Below are 5,624 nucleotides of genomic sequence, written 5' to 3'. Positions count from 1 at the left end.
GTCTCTTGTCAAACTGTGGCGTTTCCACTTCTACACTTGGCCAAAATCACCAGCTCGTATTTCCATTGGTCGAGGGATTCACACCGTCATCATCTCAGCCTATTGGTTGACATTTAGAACTGGAGCCCCATCATGTTATTCAATATAAATCTGCAATAATGTCATCACATTAATTTCGGAAATGCGCATTTATTGTGGCTGAGAGATGCTTAATTGCTGTTTATCAGAACACAACCTAATTGGTTTAGAGGTCTCCGCGTTTCTCATCATGGGGAATTGAATTAACCATTTTACGCACAAGCTTTGCATTTAGCCTGTTGCGTTCCCAATAAATCAATACCGCCTTATTTGATGCGCATGCGATGAAATATCGTGTCCTGTGTCAAAGTGAGGGTTTCTTTGTGCGAAAAGGATTCATTCTGGTATTTGCAATCGTCCAATTCGTCACGAATAAATACAGCATTGCTGCTTAAATATGCACCATCGATTTGTGCCATGGCATTGATAATACACGAACCCCTCCTGCCAAATAGGCTACTCTCCTGTGCGTAATTGCATTTAGTAAGACAATCCTGCACCATTTTGCAAAAGACCAATTATATTTTATTCCATAAATCCTACCCAAACAATATCCCTCAGCATATGTTATGTGGCAGGTTCTGGGAAAGACCGCGCGTAACTGGTTAAACCGATGGCCAAATGCGTGTCCTCGCACCGGGGAATGGAGAGTTTGCCCTGGGCAGTCTGCTGGCAGGACGGGCGAAATGAAAGAGCTGTGAAGATTGACTTCGTAATGGAGTTTGGAAGGTCTGCGCAGGTGACCACGGACAAGGGCGGCCCCTGGCCCCCAAGTGCGCTGGGTTATCTGGATCATTACTATGAAGAACAATGTGACAGGCTTTCTCTCCAAAGTAATCCGGCGCAGAGTGGCATTTATTAGAGCTAATTTCCCCTCTTCCCTAGTGAGCAGGGCTGGTAATCTGGCATACCGGGCATTTTCCCAGTGGGCCGACGCACTTTTGGGCCGATCAGGGGAGGACTGGCCATCGGGAGACCCGAGCGGGACGGTGGGTCGGCCGCAAAACGGGCCGAATGGGCCGCGATAAGCTAAAATGAGCCGCCCGATTTCTCTTCCCAGTCCAGCCCTGCTTGTGAGTGTTACTCGCTTTCATCCAAGCGCACATGATGATGATGGATGGATGGACTGCTTTGTATTTCAATGCACTATTCAACAACCCAATTTCTCTCATTAAACATTAAATGTCGCATAGATGCATGCTGTAGATAAGTTGTTTTCTAAAGGAATTTTAATGATTTGTAGCATTTTGCACATGCAGAATTAATCCAAATAAACACATTATGTGCACTTTAGGCTCATTTTTAGGAAAAGTTTAGCGTCCCTTTTAGTTGTTTTGTAACATAGCAATCTGCATCATTAATAAGGCAGCACCCAAATATCAACAAGTAGCCTATGGAGTTTGTGACCTGAGGTGCAGAAGACCAAAGATTTCTGTGCGTAATTTGGACTCCAAGACTGTTATTTGTACTCCTCTTCACTCTCTCCAGTGAAATGGGTCAGTCTTTAAAGATGTGACACCGCCACTGAGCCTTGGACGGTTGTTAGTTTATAGTTGACACATGAATGATTTTTAAAAACCACCCCATGAATGTATTCAGACATTTCTGGCAGAAACGCTTGACTCCCCTAAACGTGCTTCTGGCGCTGTTTCCGTGCCATATGTACACGCGGTGACCGCGCTCGTGCTGAGAAATGTGGCCTTGTTTACTGGACTCGTGATAAGTTGCCTGTAATTATTTGACTTTGGGTTCTCCTTTTGTGCTTATGTTTTGTTCTCTAAATGAAAAGATTATTTTCAAACTATTGAGTCAGAACAGCGACTTGGTGTAGAGCCCAAACAGACACATTTGATTATATTTCGGGGGTGTCTCTGCTGTGTATTTTGCAGATAATATGGTCTTTGCGTATTTAGCGTCCATCTCTCTCTCTCTCTCTCTCTCTCTCTCTCTCTCTCTCTCTCTCTCTCTCTCTCTCTCTCTCTCTCTCTATGGGCTTTATTGGCATAAAAGTTTCAAAAACAAGAATAAATCAAATAAAAGCAAAATACATTTTGTCCAATAACTTGGACAGTATATAATATAATTATTAGTAATATATATAAAAATAATAATATAAATTATTATTATAATTTATTTTACCATATCACTTTGTGTGTGTGTGTTTGCAATAAATATAGCAATATTTTAAAATAAACTAATATATTATATTAATCTACTATATGTTATAGATTAATAATATATGACTGTCATTACTCCTGAACGGTCACATTCGTCACCCCGTTACTCTGGATGTCCCGTGAGGTTTGACTCAACTACAAAACAGCTGTTTGCTGCAATATGTTTTTTTTTTTTTGTAGTCAAATTTGAGGTAGATAATTTAATTTTAAACGCAATTATTAGTAGCAATTATTATTATTATTATTATTATTATTATTATAGGTGTTTTAAATAAAATGATAAATCAAAATAATGCAAATATCGCCAAATATACTATATAAATATTATTTATTTATATAGTTAATTTTATATTTATAGTAATTAATATATAATAATAATCATAGCAACAATAATAATCTCGATATCTCTCTCTTTCTCAAACACACTTATAATTAATCTATAAAATATAGTACTATAGTAATATATATATATATATATAGTATATTTATATACACAATAAAAATAACAATATTTTTAAATAAATGTATCTAAATTATATATATATATAACAATAATACTCTCTATATCTCTCTCTTTCTCACACACACACACACACACACACACACACACACACACACACACACACACACACACACACACACACACTTAATCTATAACATATAGTAGGCTACTATAGTATATATATATATATATATATATATATATATATATATATATATATATATATATATATATATATATATACACACACACAATAAAAATAGCAATATTTTTAAATAAACTTGTGTATTATATTAGTCTACTATATGTTATAGATTAATAATATATGACTGTCATTACTTTTTAATAATATTGTTACAGTAGCCTATTTATGAGTTTATACCCTAAAAACGCACAAACAAACAGGCCATAACACATTTTTAAACTTAAAAAGCCTTCGCAATAAACGAATTTACTGTTGTTTTTATTTATTTATGTATTTATTATTATTATAATATAATAATATAATAATAATATTATATATATAAGTTTATTTATTATTATTATTATTAATAATAATAATAATAATTATTATTATTATTTATATTTAATTATTTTTATTATTATTGTTCCGCTATTAATAAACACTTTCCGCTTCTCAGTCGGATTTGTATTGCATATATTTTTCACAATTTGTGTTCACAAAAGTTTATCAATATTGAGCCCTAAATCCTTGTTTTTTCTTCTTATCTTATGTTCATTTAGTGAACGCCCCTCTATTCGCTGGGAATTATTTAAGATCAGATCCATCATCGGTGTCGACATATTAAATGTTTTATTCTCCGGAGAAACGGAGACGTATAAAACAGAAATATAAGGGAATAAAAGCCAACGATTTGTCTTTAAAATTACCTCCGGATTTGCATAATAGGGGATCCGGGTGTCGCTGCCCGCGGGCGCCGTTATTATTGCGCGTCTCCGCCGCGTTATCAATTTCCCGACTTCAGCAGAGAGCGAGAGCTGTCACGCGCGCGGGATCCGCGGAACGGAGAGACAAAAAGAGAGATAAAGGAGGAAAGTTGAATGAAGTGATATAGGGGGGCTCGTGCGCTTTTCAAAGAAACGGTGATGGCGGAATATGAATTGACGCCAGTAAGTAATAGAGCATTTAAAAACACCTACTATGTTTTTTTATTATGATGTGTGTTAAAGCGTCGCACCAAAGACAGGGGAATATGACAATGCGTCTGGGATTGCAGGCAAATGCAGAGGACTTTTAAAGGCCAAAGTCGGGGGGAAAACAAACCTCATGCATAGAGAAAATCTTTTCTGCCCTAAAGCAAAACTGACATTTTGACTGTTTAATAACTCGTAGCCTCTGTCACCTCATGCAATATTAAATAAAGCCTATTAAATGTAAAGCAATAGCGCGCGTGAGCTCGCTGGTGTTGTTGAACAGCTGTTTCCTCGCGCACTGGGAGAAGAGCATTGATTATTGTCACACATGGATGCAACATTCATTCATTCATCATCCCTTTTTTATTTGTATTTATTTGGAGTTGTGTCCAGACATCTTTAGCAGCCTTCTTTGAATATATCTCTTATATGTCTTTGTTTATTGCAAGATAAATGAGTAAACAGTATAAGACTGCTACTGTATCTCATGCCAGTTTTCTGTGCAATGATGAGTTATCAGTGTTGCATATGAGTGCACACACACATATTACATGCTATTTGTTACTCAAAGTGGCACTGATGCTTTAGTAATCCATTTGAGTTAAATTTGCATTGCTATTTGATGCAGAAAGTCAACTATAGCAAGTGTAACACAGGAACAGTTTGATCTGGTTATGGTCGTTTGGATATACTACAGAAATGATTGTGAGTATTTAGACTCAATAAGTGACTGAGAAAATGCTTGTGTTACTTTAATGTGTCGCTCAATGTGTGTTTGACAGTCAGGTTTGATGCATCTCTGATATAGCGATAATAAAACATCAGCATATATTATTTTCACTTGTCTTAAAAGTGCGGTTTGTAAGTTCATTTGTGATGGATATACACGCAGAGTCGCTACACTGTAAAACATTGAAAGGTGAGTAAACTTAAAGTAAAGCAACCAGCTGCAAAGCATTTTTGAGTTTACTCGACTTCAGGCAAATTAGTTTTACCAACTTAACAATTCCAGTTGGATCTCAAGTTCCATGAACTTAATACAATAAGTTCAGCGAACACAAAACATTCAATAAACTAGCATTTCTAAGTACAGCTGTCCACCATTTTCAATATTTTTGAAAACAAAATATATATCTTAACTGTAAAATCTACAGTAAAATGTTTTAATATATTTTAAAAGACAATACAGTAATTTTACAATAAAATTATGCAAAAATTTAATAATTTAAATGTAAAAAGTAAGATTTTCCTGTATAATTAATGGTAAACAGAACTAGAGAGTACACATAATTTTTACAGTAAATTATTGTTAAAATTACAGTAAAAAACAATAATCTGGCGTTCCCAGAATCCCCTGCATGACCCGTTACATTTCATTATATTTTATGGGAATAGTTGTTTCATCATATATTTAATATCAGTTACGTACACTGTGTTAATTTTGGGTGTTCTGTGTTATATTTGATGTAATTTAGTTTATTAGCATTATTTAAATCTCACATGTGTTACCATGATGGTGTTTAGTGTTTGTGTGTCTCTACATGTTTATTGGTCATTATTCCTAGAAGAGCCGCTTCCAGGAACTCTGTGTCATCATGTGGCCTTCTGTAGTTACTATGGTGATTAACAAATACCTCATAAAGTAAACAACAGATTTTTACAGTTTCAGAAGCATGTTTATGGATTTTTGTTACTGTAAATTTAACAGAAGT

This window comes from Xyrauchen texanus, chromosome 23 (genome assembly GCF_025860055.1).
Source record: "Xyrauchen texanus isolate HMW12.3.18 chromosome 23, RBS_HiC_50CHRs, whole genome shotgun sequence".
NCBI lineage: Eukaryota > Metazoa > Chordata > Actinopteri > Cypriniformes > Catostomidae > Xyrauchen > Xyrauchen texanus.
Note: the sequence above shows the minus strand (reverse complement) of the source record.